The following is a 24,406-nucleotide window of genomic DNA, read 5'->3' as shown; positions in this document are numbered from 1 at the left end:
CCTGTCTTGTAGACAAATGCTCTGTATGTCAGTTACATTTTTAGGCAGTTGTTTCCAATTTGCTACCTCTGCTTCACTGCCTTAAAATTCAGTCTCCTTTGATGCAAATACTTCAGGGTTTTTTTCCTCTTGGTCCTTATTTTTTTTTATTTTTTCCAATTGCTTATGCCTGCTACAAGGAAGTGCTCTGTACTGGCTAGTAGGTGCTTCATGATCCTCCCAATTCTTTCCTACCAGATTCAGAATGACTTCTTGAGCTGGTGCAATACATCCATCCTCTCCTGTAGAGAAGCCAGATCCCAGTGTGTCTGTGGCCATGCAACATGGCTTTCCCAAGTGCTGGTCTGAAAGAAAACATGGGAAGGGCTTGGTGCTCCCTGAGAAGAGGCGCAGCTGGGTGTGCGATCGTGAGCTTTCCCTTCCCAGCGCTGGTGGCATCCCTGTCTCAGGAAGGGAAGAGCATTTCCTTGGGGGAGTTCTGCCACCCAGCAGCCAGGATGAAGCAGGGAAGTCTGCATGTGGCATCTCGGGTTTGTAGCACCCAAGCAGGAGCTTAAAGGCAGGAGCCATTGGTTTACCTTCATCTTCTCTACATGCAGGTGCTTTGGGTGAAGTTTGTAGAGGTTTGTTGGTTTTATTTTTCTTCCAGCTGGAAGCTCTGTAGGACTCTTCTTTCTTTTGCAGAAGTCACATTATGAAATTGAGCCTTTCTAAATCTTCCTAATTCTGGTTTTAAAAGCTACTCCATTTAGACAGCTGTAGTCATCATCACTGTAGTAAAAATAGAGTAAGCAGGCAGATGAGGTGGTCCTCCGGGATGTCTTGCCAGTTTGGGATGCTGAATTTCAACAAGCAGAAATGTGCTGACCTTGGGTGGATGCCAAGGCGATGTGAGTGTTGCATGTGTACGGTGGGCTTTCAGAGGCATCTGCTTGCTTTGTGTACTGAAAACCTGTGGGCTCTGTTTGCTCACAGCGATGCTAAGCCTTTGGTGTTTGTGTTGCCGCTTGGCAAGGCTGGTGAACCCATGTGTCGGGAGTGTGTAGGGCACATCGGATCCGCTGCTGGGGAAGCGCCTGTGCCACGGCTGCAGGTCCCGCTGATGGGGAGACTGGTCCCTGGTATCGCTTTGCACAGGAGCGTGGCGAGAGCAACAGGGGTCAATTACCCAAAATCAGAAGGGAAAGGTTATGAAGTGAGCTGTTCTGTGAGGCAGGTGGAGTACAAGGAAGAATAAAAAAAGCTGAAGTCAGTAACCTGGTTTCTGGCTGTTGAATGAAACACTTGACTTTCACTCTGAGGTTTCCAGTTACAGCTTAATCTGCTGCCTATATGTTGTCTGGCTGAAATCTAAGATTTCAAGAAAGAGAAATGTTCCACTACTTGGGAGGCAAAAGAAGTGCAGGCTTTGTGTGTGTGTGTATATTTATTTTTAAGAAAAAAACCTCTTCCCTCACATTGTGATTATGTCTCCAGTATGAAAAGTGCAGAATCTAATTCAGTGTTTCATACTGAGTTACCAATATCAGTGGAAGAGTGAAGCATCCAAAAGTAGCATGAGTACTCATTGCACTGCTTGTACAGTCGATGGAAAACACCTATAGCATAGTTTGTCACTTGATATTTTACTGTCTTGACCTGTGTGCAGTAAGATATGCGGGATGTTTAATGTGGTTTATTTAAGGTTCATCTGGAACCTGAATTTTACATTTGCTGCCTTCTGTTGACCCTGGGCTGATCTCACAGCTATTAGCCAGGCAGTAGCTTTCTCTCCTGGCACGCTCAGATTAGGTTTGTACAAATGAGAGATGGACAAAAGATGAGGCAGTGCAAACTGCGTAAGGGGGTTTTGTTCTGTTTCCCACCTTTGAAGTAAATTAACAACTATGTCTTAAATGCTGAATGGGGCTGGAGTTTTTTAGGCTACCTTCAATATTTAAAATACATAAGTAGCCTGTCATCCTGAGGCTTCACAGTACTGAGAGATGCAGTTCTGCAGGTAATAAGCAAGCAATTAATACATGCTATCAATTTGCAGGAGCTGTTGCAGGGCCTCACATAAAGCATTTGAAAACTGTACTTCATAAAATAGAAATACTGGTGGGGATGGGGGTTCTTGCTGCCATGCTTGCGTATTAGATCACTTTAACAGCTCTTCCCTTCATCCTTTTCTCTATGTCCTTTTCTCTTCCCATCTCCCCCCTTCCTTAGCAAACGTGATTTAAAAGGAAAAATTCAAAGCCCTGTTTGAAAGCTGTTTGTGGGAGGACATGGGCACAGTTCTACAGAAGTGAAGAATCATTTCTTCAGAAACTCGGATATGCTGAAGGATTTTATATATATGTGTGTATATATAAAAAGACATCCTTGTGCTGAAGATTAGGTAGAAGGGAGGGAGTTTGGGTTCTGATCTATCATGTTTTTCCCCCATTCTCAAACATGAAAGAAAAGGCTCTTTACAAATGGTAGCGAAGAGTGCTTCAGTAGTTTTCAGCAAGAACAGGTGCTGCCCGAGGGAAAAAGATTAGAGGCTGAAAAGTGAAAATGGATCATACAGTGCTGTAGACTGCATGCTATCTTTGCACATGTTTAAGAGGGAAAGTTTACCCTTAAAAATATATATATTCAAGCTACTGTTATTGACACTTTTCTATAACTAAAACATTTTTTCATAAAATGTTTAATAGTTATAAAATATTATGATTTATACTAAATGTAGTGACTATAAATAATTCTCCTAGTTCAGACAACATACGGTGTAGGAAGGCATTTTTCACCTTTTCCTGGTAGAGATGTGTGCTCTTTGAGAATACTCTCAGGGCCTGGGGTGGCGTTGGGAGCAGAGTACAGTAGTTTGGGGCTGGAAGCTTGTTACCTTTGTGTTTTTAAAATTCAGTTGTGGAACTCAATTTCTGCTCTCACGCTGTGATCAAGGGCACTCTGGATTCATGAGAAGGATTTCTCATGGCATTTACTTTGTCGCTTTATTTTTCTGCCACGGTACTATCCTCTCCTATGATTTCTTGTCTGTATGGGTAAATACAGTCTTCGTAAAAGAGTACCTACAAAATAGCGGATGGTACCTGCAGCTGGTAAATGCCATTTTTTCCTGCCAATTATTTTTTTTGGCAATGTGCTGCTACTTGAGCACTTGAGCCTACTGTAGAGCATTGGCAGTGGCAGGATAATGGCTGGCTGGTGAAAAGGTAAACGATTTAAGTAAAAATTGCTAATTTGCTCACTTCGCTATACGTTTGCCAAGAAATACTTTGTGCAATACATATGAAGTGTTGCATATGTCATATATGCTGGTCGTAATGCCTTTGGAGTGTTTTCAGATGCATTTGCTTCATCTCTGGTGCAAGTAAAAGCTGTGTACATTGAAATAATGTCTTCAATGCAGGATGCTTAGCCTTCAGTTCACCCACCAAATGCTTCTGAACCTCTCTTGCATGAGTCATTTCATTGCATACCTGTCCCCCCTAGGGGACAAGAAGAACCTACGGGACCATGGAAGCGAGGAGAGGACACTCAATGTTTCTGAACGTGGAACCATGTTTTAGATACCTGCAGTATGGTCCTGCACCATAAAAATAAAAGTCCCGGTTCTACTAATTGTGGGCTCTGGTTGCTCCAAGCTTTTAACACATCGACTGAAGCGAGGTGAGAAGACACAGGCAGTAAGCAGTTTGGAAGTGTTAATGGGAAGCAAAGTGTAGCATACGTGTTAAATAGTTTGGAAACCATAGACGTTATCTGAAGGTTGGACTAACAATTTCACTAACTCTTGCTGGATGTATTCGCAAGGCGGCTATATTTGGTGGCAGCAGTAGTTAAACATACGTTCAGATGAAGCTTAGCACTGAGTCCTTCACACCTTCAAGTAGCAGCATCCTTCGCTGTTCCCGGATTTGGTCTGGAAGCCTGTTTGGGACGTGATGCGAATGCCCTGCTTGCTGAGGGTGAGTGCATCTCTTCCTTTGCCTGTGCATTATGTACATCCAGTGCATGTAATGAGCAAACCTGCTGAACGGGTGGTAAATCACAGGTCCCAGCTGAGGGTCAGCACTTTGAGGAGTGAAGAAAGGAAAAGCTGTCAAATATCTATTTAAACTTTTTTTGTAAAGAGTTGGAATACACTTATGAATTGCATGTTGATGACTTGGCTTGGTAACATACATAACAGACTGATTTTTTTTTTGTAATTTTTTTTTTGCTATGTGCCTACAGAAGTACATTAAAAGAACATGGGTTGCTATAAATACAAGCAATTACTGAATAAAAATATGTTCTGTAACATGCTTATTGATATCAGACATTATTCTAAGACAGGTTTAAATGCTCATTTGAGATAAGTTCTCTTACTCATTTCTGTGTTGTTTTTTCACATCTGTAGATCTCCATTCTATCTTTATCCAAATCTAAAACTAGTTCTGATGCCAAAGCAGCTTGAATTGCAACAGAAAACCACATGCATATTGAAATCACATTGCTTGGTTAAAGTCACGTGCTTTAAATCAGTCACATATTGTACGGCCTTACGCTGATGGTCCTTAATGTAACGTTGCCTTAACGCAACCGAAACAAGCGCGTTCGTTGTAAGTAACCAGGGCACTCCAGCTGCTGCACTGGTATCACAGCACAAAAATAGCTCCAAAAATACTACAGGCTCAGTTTTTGGCTTTAACTGAAATTCTTTTGGAATGGAACAAGAGGGAATACACAATTTTAGTCTCTCCTCTGGGAGAAAAAAGGAGCAGCAGCATTGTCAGAACAAGCAATACCAAACCACAGTATCCATGCTCACAAGGCAATACTGGAGTGAGAGTCCTTTAGGTGTAAATAATCCTGTAGTTCTTGAACTCTGACTCACGATAGAGACTTTCTAAACCAGTGCGCTTTTTCTCAAAATAAGAAAAAACAATCCAGAAAGATTGTTTTCCTGTAAACCTCTGAAACCAGTTTAACTGTATTTGGGGTACCTTTTTTTCTTCTAAATGGCATGAATCCATAGAAAATGTACCAGGTGGTTCTCCAATGTGACAGAACTGCCTGGGCTGCCACCACCTTGAGGAGATCAGGATGTAACTAATGCTGTGTGTCCAGATACCGGTTTCCAAAAGCTTTTCTACCTTTTGTTTCTTACGGAGACACACAACCAAAATATGCTTTTTAGAGTTAAAGGATGACACCAACATTTCGTGACCTTGAGGACCTTTCATGGATGCTATCCTGCTGGTTTCTTCTTAAAATTATGTTTGCTTTGCTTACAGCTGGAATCATGCTATTCTGAGTACAGGTTATAGTCTGGGTCCTTTTGGGGCTAGCTAACAAATACTGAATAAATTGAACCAAAGCAACGGCGCTGACCCCAAGGAGCTTACAGTCTGATAATTGGCCCTTACTGGTTTGGTGGAAGCAACTTCTGCATTTTCTGAACTGTCCTTATCCATTTTTTTTTTTTGTCAAGTAAGCTTGACCAGAAGGGAATTCTTGACTCCTAACCCTACCATCTTGCTACTGTTTTTACCTTGCCTATTTAGCAGTAAGTAATGCTGTGAAGTCCCCACATTTTATAAGGTACCATCTCACTTCTGCATTGATTTGCTTCGTAGTCCTTCACTCACCGAAGTCCAGTAAGATGTTAGTAGAGCTGAGTTTTGAGACTTGTGTGTGCTTTGTCTCCTTCAGATGTCTCATGCCCTTATTAGTAAAATGACTGGTCTTATGTGCACCTAATTCTCTTAAATACCATTCTTTCTCATAATTAGGTTTAAGTTGGGGAGGAGGAGAAGTCATCGCTTGTGATTAAACTACCACTCTAGTTTTTTAGGCAGCTTGAAAAATGAAATACTTCCCTCATTTTTGGCGAGTTAGTGCCTGGCAGTGGGGAAAACATGGCAACACCATTTGGAATGAGGAATTTGGGTTACTTGTTTATCTTTAACATAGTGGGTGTCACTTAATGCTGCTAGTGGAGGCTTCCAAGCATTTTTGATGCAAATCAGTTATACAGAGACTGTTCACCAAACCATCTGGAAGTAGAAATTTGAGGGTGTGTTAGTTGGTGAAGCCCAAATGGGCTCCCACCTTGTGCCCATCCTGTTGATGGGGTCTAGCTAACCGCTTTACCTTGGAGTAGCGATTATGCATGCAGAATGGGTGGGCTCTTTGACACTCCCCATTCCCTCCCAGGACATGATCAGTCACGATCAGTTCTCAGGGAGCAACTTTTTCTCAAGAATTTATAAGTAAACATATTTAAAACAGTACTTACCACAGCTTCCTCAAAATACTGCATCAGAAAATAGACAAGTATTTCTTTTGCATTCTATATAACTGTTCACTTACGGAATATTACTTTTATGCATCCCAAAGAAGACAGGTGTTCTATCTTAGGAATGCAGGTGCAATTTTTTTACTCCAATTATGTTCTTTCTGATTATTATATTCAGGGAAAATGGTATGCCGCAGGACTATGAAAGAAACAACATTAGCATTTTATCTTATTGTGGCGGGAAACTTATTACCAAGAGTTAATAATTTGCATTGAGCTCCACATTAGTTAGGAAAATTTTATAGATACTTGGGGGTGGGGAAGGAAGCATTTCAATTCCTGCCAGTGTCCTACCTTGTTAACGTCTCTTGGCAGGCAACATCCAGAGATATGCTGAGAGCGCTGCTATCTGACCATCGACCCTGTTAATAAAATAGGATTTTTAAAGTAATGACAGTTCAGCTTAAAACAAGGTTGTGCAAAGTCCGAGATGCAAGATGGCAGTGCCGGCAAAGGCTTCTGTATTCCCTAATTCAGTGCTGTGTCAAACAGAATATTCTGTCTTAGAAATTCCACCAACTGATCTAATCTTGTCTTAAAACTCTTTCCAGGTTTGCCTACTCAAATATGCTGTTGCTATCTGATTGCTCTGCCTGCCAAATTTCCAAGTTTAATTCAGCTTCCATTGATAAAGTGCACTTCTAGCTGCTCGGTGCAGTCACCCTTCCTTATTTCGTGTGTCTTGTTTCATTATTATAAATTAATATGAGGATTTTTTTCCAGCTGAAGGAACACTTGCCATGCAATTCATATTTAGCTATCTGCACCATTTCTTGTTCCTATTTTGAAACTTTCCAACTTGTTTATGTTGAAGGTTAATAAGGAACCCTTTTTCTCACAAAACAAGTATTTTTCCATCAAGATATTTCAGTGCAGATTATTATGTGTTAAAGTCAATTTTGATGCTAAATAATGAGCCCCTACGAATGAGCTCTTTGCAGCTAGGGGAGATGTGTTGAGGGCTGCTCAGACATGAACGTTTTCTGGTGCGTTTTTCTCATGCTCATCCTTTTACACAGGTCAAAAACCTTTGGATCACACAGCTATCCCCCCCCCCCCCCCATCCTTCCTCTGTGGCTGATATTACATCCTGCTCTTTCTCTGGAAATACAGTTGTGGCTGATTAACTGAGTACCGGATACTTTATTGACCAGTTTTTTAATGTTCCTAGGACTAGCTTTTCCAAGCAGTGTGACTGCTGAAAACATACGTGTTTCAATGGCTTTCTTGGAGTGGCAGTTTGGATTGAGAGCTTGGGACAGTTTGGATCAGCTCCTGCTGTTCCAGGTGTAGGTATCTAACAAAGTGGAAGACACAAGCTTCTGTGATAGCCAAGAGGAAAATGCTGTGCTTCAGGGAGGGGAAATTACAGCTCTGTCATAAAAATAGGGATTGGTTCAGAATAGTAGAGATCAAACTTCCAGGTTTAGTATGGAGAGAGCATGCAGAGGATTATTCTACCTACTTGATTTTTCCAACCATCTCTAAGTAGTTGGTACTCATCTTGGACGTACCCCAGCAAAGATTACTCTTCCCACAGCAAAGGAGTCTCTTGTTTCTTATTGCCTTTCTCATTATTATTTTTTAATAGCCGCTGTTGCTGGTAGTGCCTAAATATTGCCGTAATAGGGAGGGTCCTGAATGCCAGCCATAGTTTTATGAACCAAAGCTACAGCTTAAAAAGTAAGCGGGAGGGAAACTTCTGTTGGAAGAAATCACTGCCTGGGGCCTGGCCTGAGCTGCACAGAGCTGCTCGCTTTGCCTGACTCCCAGCATATGCTTTCCATTCCTAGTTTTGATACAGGCTTTTAAAAGCAAGGAAACTTAAATACTTTCTTTATGTACTTACTCTGTTCGCTGGGGGGATCTAAATGGGTTTCTTTCATGTTTACAATTTGATTGCTACTGTGATGGAGTCAGAAATGCAGCCCCGGTTCTGCCGGGTCCTGGGTTTGAGGAGCCCTTGATCAGAGCTGCAGAAGCAGCAGCACTTCGTGGGCACGGTTTGCTCATTACAGCACAGTAATTAGTACAGTGAGCTGGGTGAATCCAGAATATACTTGTATCCAGCCATTTTTGTGAATTCTTCTTTTAACTGCTGTAGCCAGCAATCAGTGGTTTTTGTTGGTTTGGGTTTTTTTCTCTATGTGTGCACAAGTCCCTTTACCTAAATAAAATAGTTATACCTCCAGTGAAAACCCATGGGAAATCTGGGCTCTTGTTTTCAAATGGCTGAAATAAGCATCTGTTTGCTGATGCATTCTCACTCATTACTGGTCAAAGTTCCTATCCTTGAATTTGTAGCTCAGCTTATTTAGCTTTCAGGTAAGAGGAGAAGGGGTGAGAAGAGAGTCTGCCTAATACTGTAGAGTTCTGCCTTAACTCAGAAACAAACACTTTTCCTACAGAAACTTAGCTCTCAAGTCCAGGATCAACATACGCTTATCGGCTGTTACAGCACTCATGTCTTAAATTATGTGAAAAAGTAGGAAAAGTGCATCTGTCTGGACAAATGATACTACTTTTGCTTATGAATAGATGATTACACTGGAGAAATAAGCTCTTTTGAGCATTATGTTGAATAACTTTTTAGAAAAGACAAGCCCATGGTCAAGACCTACTTCAGCTATTACTGGGTACGTAACAGCCGATACCATTGCCAGCGTAATCAGTGCACTGCCAGTTTTTAGCTGGCTCTGAGTTGCTGAGAATTAAATGCATTTTAAATCAAATTGTTCTGTAGTGATCCCTTTGTTTGAAAGGAAAAAGAGTTACTTAAGGGATGCGCTGTTGTGTCTGTTGGAAAGGCTGCCCTTCGGTACAGAACAAGCATCGCTCAGTCTATTAATACAGCTAAAGACTTCTGTGGTCAGGGACTTTTGAAAGAGATCAAATGAATTTGCTAAAGGTGGAAAGGCTCTGGCTACTTTAATCTATCTTCATTTGAGCAATTGAAATGAAGAGGGCAGTTTCCTGTGCCTACTTCAAGGTTCTTCCGTCTCATGCGAGTTAGCAGGCTCCTGCACAGAAGGAGCTTCATAGAAGAAGCTAATGTCTGTGCTCAACATTGCTCGGAGGAGGCTTCCTTGTTTATGGTTGTAATTCGGGCACCTTTGGTTAAAGGCTTAAAGTTGGTTTGCGTCAATAATCCTTGACCATAAGGCTATAATAGGTCCTTTTTTTTTTTTTTTTTTTTTTTTTTTTTTAAATTTTCCCCCAGAGTACATCCACAGGAGTTAAAATGGCCTTGGAAGGACGTAGTTTTAAGGCTACTTTGTTCAAGTGCTCCCATTTAACGGTAGAGTTTTATTTTTGCTTGGCTGTATGAGTCATACACACATGTATACAGGTTGCAACAAAGGCTTGCACATTTTTCATTTTAGGTTAGGAAGACGGATAATATCTTTCTAATTATCTAAGCAACACACTGTGTCCTCATGTATTATAACTTATCTCTAACCCTGGGATAAATATAGTTTTCTTAAGAAAAGGTGTACTTGAAAGGTAGGAGTTCCTTATGGCTAAGAGGTTGGCATGTATAATATGGCCTGGCATACGTGCTTTACAAAAGGCAGCTTAGTCTTTTTAAGTTGTCTGGGTATTAGTAGTAAATAGTACATAAAATAGTATAGATACACTTTGTGCAATTTTAAAGAAATCCTGCTTGCAGATGAAAGTTAATAAAACTTCTCTATACTGAGTTGTTCTGAAGCATCACCTGTTAAGCTTTGTGGTTTGCTTTTTAATATCCAACCTGTCCTGTAAACTGTATCAGTATTAATCTGATCACTGAGAAGTAAACTAAACTTGTAAAATATGCCAACTTGTCGTCTGCCAAACAAACAAAAAACCACCCCAAACCCTTGAACACAGAGTTCATGTTTGCATCATCCCTGCGTGCTGGTGGTTCTTGCCATCTCGCATTATACACAAGGAGTGCACAAAAGGGGAAATTCTCTGCGTTTACCATCAAAAGAAGGATTACTCCAAGGGAATTGTGCTAGTTAATGGTGTAATTATTATCATTAAACTATTGTTACTTATTAAATTACATAGCAAAGCAGTATAGAAAGTAAGCCCTTAGTCTGATTACAGAAGAATAGTTAGGAGAATATTTTTTTCAAGGGGGGTGTGATTTGTTTCCCTTCCTTTGTAAGTGTTGGAAAACAAACAGGAGCTTTGATCAACTTGTGTGATGAACTCTCTGATTCTGTGTGATGCTTGTTCTCTCCCTAAAATCTTTTACCTTGGAGACTGCAGTTGAAAACAAGTTTTAGCTATGAAAAGTCAACTCATGTCGTATTTTAGCCTTTCCTCAAAGATCTGCGTAACTAAATGTCCATGTAAAACAGAGGCAAGAGGAGGGATGTCACCACGTTAGTGTAGAGGAGCAGTGTACAGAAGGGATGTGGCACATTACGGCAGGAGAGAGGAACTGCAGACACCGTGAGACATGGGGTGGGACGCATGGATGGGTGGTGGGGAAATTATCCAGCTTTGCTTTCATTCAGAAGAAGGTAGTCTTTATGCTGTTTCCATGCGCTCAGCTTCCCTCTCTGAACTGCTCTCGTTTCTGGCATTTGATTTTGTTTTCCTCCCATGTTTTGTAATCTCCAGCATTTTCAGCTGGAGAACAGAGCTGTCAGTCAATTGCTATAAGCTGCTCCTGGGTCCCCACAGCTCCTGTAGGTAACTGCTTTCATTTTATCACTTGATGCAGTCACTTAAGCAGATTTTGGTGTCCGCTTTAGTTTCTGTGGCTCTCTCGTTTTACACATTGTTTTAAGGCAAATTTCTATTCTTCACATGGGGCAAAGATCAAATGTAGGCTTGGCCCCACCAGAGTTTTTAGCAGGAGTTAATTTTCAAGCAGGTAGTTTCAAACTTATCTTCAATTGTTTTTTACACTATGTTCTAACCTTTGGTGGAGGCATGAGGAGGAGCAGACTTAGCATCCGAAGACAGTTCCGTATCACTGTTGTCTGAGAAGCCTAAGTGTTGCACCTTTGAGCTACCGATGCTGCTCGGCCTTTACACCCATTCGTAGACCTTCCAGCTACTGAGCTTTCTCCAGTCTTGGCTGTTGGAGTTTCTTGGAAAACGATTGTCCAGAAGAACAGATGAGAACTTAGTTTCACAATTGCTTATTTAAAAATCCCACTTGCATCATCATTTTTCCTTAGCTGTTTTTTTCCCCCCCACTTGTTTTAGATTACATGCTATTGAACTCACGGCTGGAGTTTGCTTAGGCTGTGAGAATATGTACTTCCATGAATAAATTTTCAAGCTTATTAATTGGATTGTGGATCCAGAAAGTATTGACTATAGAAGAGAAGTAAATGAATGATTTTGGTTTTCACTGGGGCTTTAAGCCACCAGTCTGTCAGACTGCTGCCCTGCAGAAGTTCAGTGTGTGCAGTCAGATGTATGAACACTAAAATGGACCTTGTTCTTTTGGTATTTCTCTGTTTGGGAGCACCTGGAGGCTCAGTGATGTGATCATTTAGCTTCTGTGGTCATACTGATTTGTTAATGTTGCGATGAATTGCTTTTTAGTGATGGGAAATGAGGGATAGCAGGGGAGGAGGAGGAGTCCTGCTAGTTAAAATATTGTAGCATGTAGAAACCTCTGTGGATGAAAAGCCTTTTGTGCTAAGGGCAGCTGAAACAGAGAGGAGGGGTTTGTTACATTGGGTTTGGGCTGGTTTTTTTAATCAACCTACTGCAGAAATAAAGTCTCACCCTTGCAAGGCCTTGGGTTTGGTTTGTTTGTTTGTTTTTTATCCTATGGCTGTAAAGTTGCCAGGAAGGACAAATATCCCAAAAAAAGATGGACTTGGTGGTAGATGGAAAACCAGGTCCACATTCTGGGAAGAGTCTTGAGTGATGCTCTGGTGTCATGACTTGTACTGTGTGACCTTAAAGGATAAACATCAACAAGTGGGGTACTCTATTTTCTGCTTCTGAATCACTGGTGTGCTGGTGCTGTGTATGGCAGGACTGACTTGACAGCTATTAAAGAAGACATTACCACCTAATGTTAAGAGCTGGTTGAGAGTTTACTTTGCAGAAAGAAACTTGACATCTGAGAAGCATCGAGAATGCATTATCCCACCATTACACATCTGTCCACAGCTGTAGATGTTTAGCACGGCTGTGTGCCCACAGGTCTGCCTTGTTCAGCTTGCACTGGCAGACATGCTTCTCAGAAATTACCAGGGCATAGTCCCTGGGAAAATGAGTGCTAGGTTTTGAGACTAAGATAAAACACTTCTTAAATGGGAACCAAGTTGAAAGCGTCTAAAAATTGATACAGAAGTAATTTGTAATGAGTGTGAAACTGTAATTTTATCATGGAGGAACTACCTTGTAAAATAGAGCTCAGTAAAGCAGGAATTATCATTCTAAGAAATACAATTTCTTTTGATGTTTGCTTCTGCATCTTTCACCTGTTCCTTAAACTGAGCAATTGCCTTCCAGTTTTCCAAATAGCACCTGTAGAATGTAATACAGAACTGTAAAATTAAATCATTAAGATAATGTACGTTTGGTATGTGTGTCAGGTAAGATTCCTATTTTCAGCTTATACTGATCTCTTAATTAACTGATGAGCTTAAGTAGCTGAGATACAGTAATAGTGCATTTAGTTAATTGGCTAATGTGAAACTTTATCCCTGCCAATAACTGTGACACTGGAATAAATTCAAGACATGGTGTTAGATCCTGTAACTAAGCTAATTTAATCATTGGTCATTGTAAAAACAGTTCCCAACTTGGAGGCTTTTTATGTTTACTCCCTCTGGAATTTGCGACTGCCGTGCATGGGAGAAGTGACATGGCGAGCAATGCTGTGTTCCCCTAAGTATTCATTAGGAACATTAAATTGGCCGTCTGTCTTCTGCATTATACCTTATATTACACATTATTATACCTTATATTACGCATTCAATTTCAAATTTTGGTGGAAGGGTTTAATGCAGCATAGTCCAATGCAAATTAACACTGTGGTGGGATGGGATCTGAAATCATGCTGACTTCTGCAGCTCCTCCTAAGCAATCGTACTTTAGGGGAACCTTATGGATTTCTAGGATCTCTGTTGGTTTTAAAAATTTCCTTGGTAGCACTGAGCCATAGTGGTGACTTAAAAAGGTTTAAATTATGTTGAAACTTATTCTGCCCCATGGGCAGGATCCTCTCCCAGCCAGGCTTCATGCTTCCCCTCACAGCAATTCCCTTGCTGCTCTTCCTCCTGAGCCAGTGAACAGGTGAAGAGCTGCAGAAGCCTGGGTTTACTTGTTGTAATAAAGTTAAATTCATGCATGGCATCATCCACAAAGTCTTCAGAAGTTGCAGCACCATGTGTACGCACACTGCACGTGGGTCTGCTGAGGACGGTTTGCCAGCTGGCTTTCCACACGCTTGCACCTAATCAGGGTGGAGCCAGCTGCATTGTTTAAAGAAAATTATCAGCTTAATATTTTCTCTAATTTTGGCAGGATGAAAGATAAGGCTGCCTTTAATTTTTTTATTTTTTTTTAACTTAAATGAAAATTGTGCTAGTGTTGGAAGTTCTCGTGGTGTGTTAAACACAGACCAGATGTACAGCAGATGTCCCTGTCTGTCACTTACTGAGCTCAGAGAATTTGTGATGACCTTGTGTGGTCGGTCTGTGGCTGCATGACAGAGACTGGCACTGGCTGCGCCGCTCCCATAGCTTAGGCCAACTTAAAGCAAAGCTTCGGTTTAAATGCTGCTGAGCCAGACCCCGATCTGTGCCTGGCTCGAAGTGCGCAGCACTTGGCTGTCGGTGTGCAGACAAGCACTGGCAGCACTTCCGATTGTAAGGTTTTTTTTGATGGGAGGGATGTCCTCCTCCAGTAAACATCTTTAAATCTTTCCTTAGCAGTTCATATAGATGCTTGTTGTGCAGTGGTCAGGAGGAGAATGTTATTGAGGAGGAATCGGGCTTCTGAGCCAGGACAATATTTATTTGCCGCTGGAAATGCTGGATCTTTATATTAAATCCACGGTAGCTGATGAGACTGGTCTGTGCTGCTGGCATGGAGCAGCAGGCAGATGCCCACATCATCGCAATAAATTGGCACGGAGCTGAGCAGTTGGAGGAACTTGCTGTGTTCTGGCTTTATCTGATGTGTCTAAAGTTTCCCTGTTAATTGACTCGAGGAGAAGATACAAAAGAGTTTTAGTACTTTAAAAGTGAAGTTGCTGAGGTACATTGTTCCTTGTGATGGGAGACAGAAAGTGCTGGGCTTTGGGCTTTTTTTTAGGTAAGCTTTGTGCAGATTCCCACAACTGTTTCCAGCTCTGCTGTTCTGCGTGCTGTGATTATTTCGTTTTGCGTGCGAGAGGCTGCGTTGATACCAAGCTCTCAGCTGCCATCAAGTCTTAACTTAAACCGTGCTTTGCAGAGATCAAAAGAAGTGTGTACTTTATACAGCCTGTGTCAAATAGAGTATTTTCATATTGCTGACAGCTTCCTTAATGGTGTTTGTCGTAGGTTTCCAAAAAGATAGTCTAGTTGTGTGCTGTAGATGGTACAGATCAAAGGTCTTGGTGCTCGCACGCCTTGATTTGGGAATGGGTAAATCTTTATCCTGTTCTGGATCCAGCTGAAAACATGCATCTACCAGCAACAGGAATGGTTTAAATTCTGACACAAACAATACAGGTAATTGAGTTGATAATGCCTGTCCCTCAAAGCTGTTCCACTGTCATGCTACTAAAACTTCACTGTGAAGCTGAAGCTAATGCCAGGCAGCCAGTATAGCTACTGCTGTTCTTGCCGGCTGCAGAAGCAGAATTTGTAGCTCTGAGATTCCTCTGATGGGGTGTGACCAAGACAGATGGGCACCATCTGGCCTTTGCCCTGCCTGATGGTGTTCCTGCTTCATCTGTGATCACCCCTTGACCGAGGCACTGAGGATTTGAGGTGGTGACTCTATAAAGGTGTTCACTTCCTTAGATGTTTTCATGTGTTGGGAGAAGAGGTATTGCATCACGAGCTTAATCAAGATGATTGGGAAGGAAGCTGGTTGGGCAGACGAGGCTCAGGAGTAACCACAAAGCTTTTGTAAACTAATAATAAAGTCATAGAACTAACACTAGGGAATCATAGAATCGCTTTGGTTGGAAAAGGCCTTTAAGATCAAGTCCAACTGTTAACCTAGCACTGCCAAGTCTACCACTAAACCATGTTCCTAAGCACCACATCTATGTGTGTTTTAAATATCTCCTAGGATGGTGACTCCACCACTTCCCTGGGCAGCCTGTTCCAATGATTCATAATCCTTTTGGTGAAGAAACTTTTCCTAATATCCAATCTAAACCTCCCCTGGCACAACTTGAGGCAGTTTCCTCTTGTCCTATCGCTTGTTACTCGAGAGAAAAGACCAACACTCACCTGGCTACAGCCTCCTTTCAGGTAGTTGTAGAGAGCGGTAAGATCTCCTCTCAGCCTCCTGTTGTCCCACAATCCCAGTTCCCTTGGCTGCTCCTTGTAAGACTTGTGCTGTAGAGCCTTCACCAGCTTCGTTACCCTTCTTTGGACACACTCCAGCACCTCAATGTCTATCTTGTAGTGCTGAGCTGCTGGTGGGAGACCAATGTGAAAAACTTTCTTTGAAAAATACTGTTTAAAATGTTGAGGCAAATAACAGTAGAGAAGTTCACAGTGGGTTTGTTTGCATTACTGCTCTGACCAACACCAATTATTCAGAGAGTTTGTAGCCATCAAGGTTTGCTGTTTTGGTCTTGCAGCTCTGGGAGCAGAGGAATTGTCCTAATAAAATCTGCATGAACAGACGGGAGGCTGAAGTTCACATCCTGCCAGCTGGCTCTCGGCTGTGAATTGCACCTCACGTTAGAGAAAATACAGTGATATATTTTAAATTTATGTGAAAGGTGACCTATGTTATCGCAATGTGTCCCAGCGCGAAGCACGCATCAAGACTGTTGGTGATCTGGATAGATCCTGTGTGTGTTTTGGGATGAGGTGGGCTGTTTGGATCTGGTGTACTATCAGGCAGCAGATCTCAAAAGTTCGAAGCTTTTATTTCTCACTGCAATACTGCTGGCTTCTTTGAAATGTGAGGGCTGATGAGCTGCCTGGAAATACCAAGCGCTCTTGATTTCTTCTGCAGTTCCTGTTGAAAATGATGGGAGAAATGGAAAATACAGTGTAATAGCTGGTAATTAGAGTCAATTTTTCTCTTTGTCCAGCACATTCATACTCCCTCATGCTCTCATGTGTTTTATATCTCATGCTGTGAAGCCTCTGGATCGGCTTGGCAAAGATTTAGTGCCTTGTGTATGTGGAGAGGAGGGGAAGCATTGTACATGTGTGACTTGTCCAAAGCTGCCTGTAATTACCGGTGTAACTTGCAGTTTATTCACTACAGTTTCTTCTGTGCAATTAACTCCTTTTGGAGGAAGGTGTTGGGTAAGAGTTGAGGAGAGACCTGGAGAAACAGGGAAGGCATATTCCATGCTCCTGCTCTGAGCAATGCTTTGCGACATCTGTAGTGCTAGCACAGGTGAGCAGCTGTCTGGGGGACACAGCACTGTTTGCCTGGTTGACTTTGAGCGTAGGGGTGTCACGAGTGATTGATGGCACCCCCTTTCCCCAGAGGGACCACATACATCATTTAGCACCAGCACATGTTGTGTCTGGCAGGCTGCTCACATCGGAGTGCAAGCCTGGCTTTGAGTGATGGTGATCAGTCTGCTGTCCCCTGCTGGTTCTTCTTCTCCGTCAGATTTTTGTCCTTTTTTAATCCCCTCCTTCACCCCCCCCTAGGTAGGACAAAGGGGGAATAGCCCCTGGCGCTGGTTGGTGGATTCACTTCTTGTGCGCAGATTTGTCTTTGCTAGGTTTGCTGCTCTAAAAGGCTTCACACCACAAGTTTACTTCTTGTCTGGCTCAAAATTATCTGGTTTCCCTGCACCTTTGTTACATGGGTTTGGGTTTGTGGCCTGATGTTTTATTACACATCAGTTTAAAGATATAAGTTGAATTTCTGTCAGGAAACGTAGCTTTTCTTGTAGTGTTCATTTCACCCTCCCCAATCTCCCTTCATGAAAAATTCTATAACTTAATTTAGTTTCAAGCATTGTCTTTATGTCTATCTATATCTAGCTGTCTGTCTACACACAGCATTTGGAAAGCTCATGTCTTTCTCAATCCCAGAGGGTCCCCAGAAATGTTACTGTGCTCTGAATACTCTTAGGACTGTACTAATAGATATTTCCTTTAGTTTTCATATGAAATCTTGGTGCTGCTTCATTTCCTTGTTAGGAAAACTTAATTGTTCAGTGAAATATTTCATTTGTAAGGCTGTAAGTCTTTTAGTACTGTCCGGGGACACTTCCTTTCCAAAATACTGTTCTTGCCTTGCAAAAATGTAACCTTCTTAAGAAATAAAAATGCTGAAAACTAGCAATAAACAGATAAGATTCTGCCATTTTCCCGTTATTGTGTAAGCCTGTGCCGCTTAATGTAATTTAAATTGTGTAAGCCTGTGCCGCTTAATGTAATTCAAATTGTCTACTTAGATGCAATACGCTTCCCCCTGCCCCCTCCCTGGTTTCGCTGTTTTTCTGCACCTCTCCTTTGTACTGGCTGTTCCTCCAAACACTCTTGTAATTTGACTACTGAAAGGATTACACTAGAGAACGATGCAAAGAAAATTATTAGGATGAACTGTATCTACATATTGATACCAAATTACAAGATATCTTATGAGGTAATTGGAGCAAAATAGATTTAAAATGAGACTCATTTGATAAAGTAGAGTACTGCTCACTGATTGTGGGGAGGGAAACCCTGGGGACTATTACTAAAAGAAACTTTATGGGTAATAAACTGTTACTTTGCATTTCATTTGTCTTAGAAAAATACTTTGTTAGCAACTGATCCTCAGCAGGGAAGCAATTTTGTAAAGAAAATATTTTTGATCATTAGTTCAATTTGTATAATATTTAGTTAGCTTCTCCTGACTGTCTTCAAATAATTACCCATTGCTGTTTCTCAAATTATGTATCCCTGGGAGGATATCTCTTCCCCTGTTGAAGCTGTGCGTGTCTCCAGTTTCAGCAAACCGAACAGTACCTGCGTGCTGCATTCTCCTTGCTGGCCCCAGCCTCTGCTGGTCTTGGTCTGTGTTGGTTTCTTGACAGCTTATCGTTTCTGTCCTCCTCCCATGGAGCCTGACAGTCATCAAATCCCATCTTTTCCATCGAGAACAGTTTCTGAAAATGTGTCTCATCTTTCCCATTCAGATAGACTCTGTTTTGGTGATTTTTCTGTCCTTCCTTCAGCACTTCTGTGGGGCACTCCTGCTCCTTTCCTCACAGTTCATTCAAAATCTTTTTCATCTCTCAACACTTAAGCAGTTGTCCTCACCTTTTAAATATTTTCCTAAACAAAACAAAGAAAGAAAAAAAATTACCAGATCTTGCGATATTTTCCTGATACTAGTGTCATATCAACATTTTGATGCTGTATTTTAATGCTTGTATCTGCTCTTAACTCGTGCTCCACAGGTTGAGGGTCCGTCCATGCCAGCCTTCCCCAGTGCTTGTTGTTTGTTGTGTGTCAGTCTTCATACACATCTGCAGAGATGTGGAAGCCCAGAAAAGCCCTGTTCTTGCAGCTCTGGCACACAGCTGTTGGTGGATGCATGGAGATCAACAGCTTTGGGCCTCCAGTCCTAAAGTGGAGCATGTCCAGCCTAGATCTCTCCTGGGAACTTCGCTGCTGGGCTCTCGGTGCCCTGGGTGTGTTGTGTGTGCACGGAGACTTTTCCAACACACGCTTTGGCCAAGCTGGGATCGTTTCTCCTGCCTCTTACAAGAACAGCAAAAGACTAATGCTACAAGCAACATATGCTTCTGTTTCAAAGGAAAAGGAAGAAATTCACCGTGGAGCACTTGCATGAATTTCACAAGCCAAATTTTATTCCTAACATTATTTTAAGAAATAGGTGAAAGATACTTGAAGAAATGGGGTGGGAGGGAAAAGCTCACGTAAGGCTGACTTGACAGCAAAGGAGACGTTTCCCCAAATGCTTAAGTTTTTAGCTCAGTTGCTGGAGGTAACTCTGGGTTGTAACAGGGGACCAAATCTTGTGGCCTCTCTTACAGGGTTACCTGTGTGGGCAATAACTGGGAAGGAGGAAAATCTAATTCACAATTGAAGCAGAGGTCCACCTGTCCTTCTCCAGAGGCTATAAGCTGTCTGATGTCTCACTCGGCTGTTGCATTTCTGTTATTTGATTTGACAGTAACCCCTTTGGGGCAGAAATATTATCCAATTTGATTATCCAGTGCTACAGTTCATGGGTGTATAAACTAGGAATTATGAATGCTTTAGCTGGATGTTGGCTTTTAGTATGAGACTCTTCCGTTACCAGCTGCTCCTACTCATCTGGTCCACTTTGGAGGAGGCAGCAGTACTGTGATCCACAGTGACAGCGACATAACAAACACATCAGCTGTTAAAAAAAAAAGTTCTACATAGACATTTTTTGACATTCTGTTAAGAAACTGATTTAAATATCTGGATTTATCTGCATAAACTGACACAAATGAAGCATTGATAACCTTACTGATTCCATTGCTTTGATGGGAAGCTACAGGGAAGGGAGAGAAACTGTCATAATTCAGGTTATAAAATAGTCTGCAAGGACAGGAGAAATAAGTCTTTCCTTCTGAAAAATAAGACTTTGTAGTTTGCCAGGAGCTATGATTAGTGAGTTAGACAGTAGTAGCTACCTCCAGGATCCTGGGGTGGTACTCCGTGAAGGGAAAACACATTATATGCTGCTAAATCCTACTGATGGGACAAAGCAGCATATTGCTTGTCTGCCACTGTCTTTAGGTCACTGAGGTTTTAAACAGTCTAATAAGGGATGCTTGAGTAGGGAAGGAAGGGGGCTTGAGCGGCGCTTGGATTTCACATGTGTAGGGACACCTGAATGGCAGATGTGCCGGATGGGTGGATGCTGAGTTCAGACAAGACTTGCCTCTCTGCTCGCCTCCTTCTCCAGCCCGCTGCACGTCGCTGCAATGCTGACTCCTGCCCCAGCCCCCACTGTATCCTGGGGTGCCTAGCTCGATAGGTTTGGGTTTCTTCTCTTATGCATGCTGAGCCCTAGGAAGTTCATTATGTAGCTAGTAATTATCAGGACTTCGTACCTTCTTAGCTATAGCTTCTGCCGTTAACCTGAATGGACCTTAGCAAGTCCTAAAAATGGTGTTTGGCCTTTGTGCTCTGTGTACCATGCAAGTAGTAGTGCAATGCAAACTGGAGGGGAACGGCACAGGAGGCATCTTTAAGGCTAGAACGTGTCCAATATCCAGGAGGATAAAGAGCATCTGTAATCAATTTGCAGTAACCCTCTGAGCAGCCCAGGAAGATCCTTTGTAAGGCCACGTAGTGGCCTGTGCAGCTCTCCTCCCTGAGAAAGGCTGCTCTTAAGCAAGGTCCTGCAGCTTGTCAGCAACTTCTTATGCCTCTTTGGGATGCGCAGCACCACCTGAATATCTGTGAACTATTGGAGCGAGAACAGCCTAAATTATTTTGGAGTGTTATTAATGTGCTGATCTTTTCCTTTTTGTAAAGAGGACTGTCAATGGTCTTCATGTTTCCTTCTAAATAAATCTCTTGCCAAAAATATCAACCATTGCCATCTATTGAGATGGGCAACTTTCAGCATCGCTCCAGAGAGAATATGCGTTCTTGGCATTTATAAGCTATTCATATTTTCAATCAGGATATTAATAATTTCTTACTTATGTTGAAGTGATGTAAGATGAAAAATTAATGTGGATGTTACTTTTTCTTCCAGATCTTGCAAGCTGGTTGTGCTTCTGATGTGCATGGCCTTAAATGAAGTCAACATTTTCTTTTGGGCTCTAGTTTACTTGCAAGGAAAGAATATAAAAAAAAAATACCTGACAAAGTGTTTCAGACTGATGTTTATTTTGTTGCCTATTCTGACTAGTCTTTATCAGCCTGATTACAGAAAAGGGGAAGTCCTTTGATGTGATCCAAAACTTTGATTGTAGAAATTCATGTAGTGATGTTTCTCTTTAGCAACTAAAACATGAGGTAGAAAGGGAAAGATTTTTACGCTTTTTTTTGTTGTTTTTGTTACATGTCTTAATTTTCTTGTATCCCTTCTGCTCCATCTATCTACACAGCTAGAGAGAGATTAGTATTTCTTCAGGGGAGGGCATAAAGCTTTTAGGGGATTCTTGAAGCACTTCTAATAAGTGGTAAACATGCTAATGACCTTTTTAGATACTGGCTTGTGAAGCCAAGTTGTGTTTAAAGGCTTAGTCTGGGATGAATGGCTTGTTAGAGTGGACCTGGCTTTAGAGGCATTTGTAGAGTCGCTTTCTTCCACCATCCTTCTTTCCAACTTGAAAAAAAGAATTTATCACTGGGTTTATCATCATTGCTGTCTGTGTAGGAAGGATTATATCTTCAGGAAGAAGTTATCTGAGACTGTTGGGATCTCTGTCTCTTTAGTCTCTCTCCTGCTATTCTTGTCTAGTGAAGAGCAATATATTTGGATGCTGTCTTGGGCAAAGGGGGAAGCAAGGGGGGGAAATGGCCTGTTGCAGTTTCTGCCGCGGTGCTGGCTAACGGGCAGGCAGGGCTGTGCGCAGGAAACGCTGCCGCGCTCAGGGACTGCGGGAAGTGCCTTTAACCCGCTTTCATAACTAATGTTTGGGGAGAAGGAGAGTGCCCTGTGGGATAAATTAGCATTCATTCAATGTACATGCAAACAGATGTTAGCCAAAGTAGAGTGGAAGAAAAGATGCCCACTGACCCAAATTTTTTGTATTGTCCTGTTCTGTCTGTCTGAAATTTTCATGCTCTGACTGCTAAGCCTTAATAAGGAAACAATTCCTTGTTTAAGTGTTTTACCACATATGTTTTTACAATTTCATAATACACTTTTTAATGCATGCAGTCCATCTTGTCTGGGCTGCCTCCTTCACCATTGTTCTAGGCTGGATCGTCATCGGCTCCCAGCTTGCGTGTGCTCAGCTGAGGCTTGGACTGGGAACGGCTGGGCTTTGCCAGGAAACTTGGTGTTTTGTAAACACTTGGGTTTGCTGTTCTGAAATCTGTTAAATGGTCAGCACTTCTCTGAAAAGCAAATGGAAGCAATCCCATGGAAACAAAAAGCAATAAATGTTTGTGGTCACTTGAAAGGATTCAGAAGTTTATTATTGTTAGTTTCTGCATGGGATACAGAATACCAGCTGGAAACATTGCATGTGTGCCATGAAATTGTCGTTTGTGACTTTTAATTAAGATCTGACTTTATTTCCATGCAAATATATCTTCTACTGTGTCTTTTTAATCTAAAGAAGGCTCATGCCTTGATGTAGTTGGCAATGTCACCTTACCATCAGAAGTTCTTTTAAATACCGTATTTTCAGTGACTCAAGTCTCAGCTTAAGTGTGAATGTCATTCTGAGTTATGAGTTTAAGTAGGTAGGTCTTTGGTCATATAAACTGAGGTTGTATGAGGGTGCAAGGTGTAACCTCGTTCATGTGTTTTGGTCTCCTTAAAGCCTGTGTGAAGTTGAAATGCCTTCTGCAACACCCCGAGACCCAGTGCTCAGTGGTGGGTGCTGTTTGGAAGACAGATGAGTGCATCTGTGGCAGAGAAAAAAATCAAGGAAGGAAAGGGAATATTTGAATTAAATAGTATTTTAGCAAAATGTTACAGCTTACCTGAAATGAGTATTTCTGATATATTGACACTTAATCCTCTCAGTCACACACATACTCTTCACCATAAATATGGTTTCTAGTTAACTGTAGAGATACATCATAGGTGTAGATTAAGAACTATGTAATGTCTAAATATTCTTCACTATTCCTCCCTTGAAAACTGAATGCTTGAGTAAGTTTGAGGAGAGAGATAAGGGGTTTTTTGTCAGCTGTTGTCAACTCTGGAGAAAGGAAGTGTTTCTTATTATCTCTAAGGATGGCCATGAGATACAGAATGCTAGATGTAAATCCTTGCGTTTGTCCTGGTGTTCTCCCATCCTTGCGGACTAGCCAGGAGCACCTGATAAGCCGCAGCTTTGCTCCACAGGCGTTGGTATTGCAGCAGCTGTGGTGTCTCATTCTCGTAAGAGATATTTTGGCCTTGGTAATGTGAACGTGGGGTGACAGACTGCATCTCTTCATGTTTCCCTGGCCTCGCGGCAGCTGAGGTTCCTCTGCTCCTTTGGGATTGCAAGGGCTCTTCACAGAGAGTGTAGGAGAGGATGTCTCTCCAGCATCATGTGTGCTAGGATCCTTAACTGACTTCGGTTCTGTGTAGCTTACCTGTCATTCAGGAGCATTCAGTACTCATCACTTAGTTGCTATGACCTGTCCCATCAAGGGGCTGCTTATTTTAGACTGCAAACACACTTAAACTAAATTTAAGTGTTGAAGGACACTTCACTTCCTCTGGAGACATTTAAACCATGTATTCAAGGTTTTGCGGTATTGAGCCGTGGTGAGAACTGTTTTTGTGGTTTGTCGCTGCTCTCTTCCCCATACTGTCCTCTCAGGGTCCTGTCGCAGTGAGCTTCTCGCTGCAAGGAGGGGGCTGAAGGAAATGGGGTTTTAACTCTTGCAGGGAGAAATTCTTCCTGGTGTGCACTGAAGTTTGCTCCCTTCTTTTTCCTTTTCCTTTCAACAGAAGTTGAAATAGCCCCTTGCAGAAATGGAAGAGAGGGGCTTAGCGCAGTCTTAGCAGTGCTGTAATTTAAAGTGAGCAAGTAGTTTTAATCCACCAATATTATACCTATGTGATTATCTTAACTGACTATTACACAAAAATAGCTGTAGTTAAAATGAAACAAATGCTTTCCTGTTTATTATGAATGAGGTCACCCCTTTTTAAAGCTTGGTAGATTCCTGGATTATTCTTTAAGGATTTCTATCTCTGACAGCCCTAGCCTTTGTGCATCTTATTTGCCTTTCTACACATACTTAATCTGCATTAAAACTGTTTAAAAGGAGATGATGC

At 41.9% G+C, this 24,406-nt stretch overlaps 1 protein-coding gene across 2 annotated transcripts in view; it reads left to right on the top strand.

The window, feature by feature from the left end:
• The window catches only part of UBTD2 (ubiquitin domain containing 2), a 62,057-nt gene that overhangs the window by 5,679 nt on the left and 31,972 nt on the right, over positions 1 to 24,406 (top strand). The window lies entirely within an intron of this gene.

This window comes from Grus americana, chromosome 14, assembly GCF_028858705.1.
Source record: "Grus americana isolate bGruAme1 chromosome 14, bGruAme1.mat, whole genome shotgun sequence".
NCBI classification, from domain to species: domain Eukaryota; kingdom Metazoa; phylum Chordata; class Aves; order Gruiformes; family Gruidae; genus Grus; species Grus americana.
The sequence above is the reverse complement of the archived record's forward strand: the minus strand, read 5'-3'. Positions and strand labels throughout refer to the sequence as shown.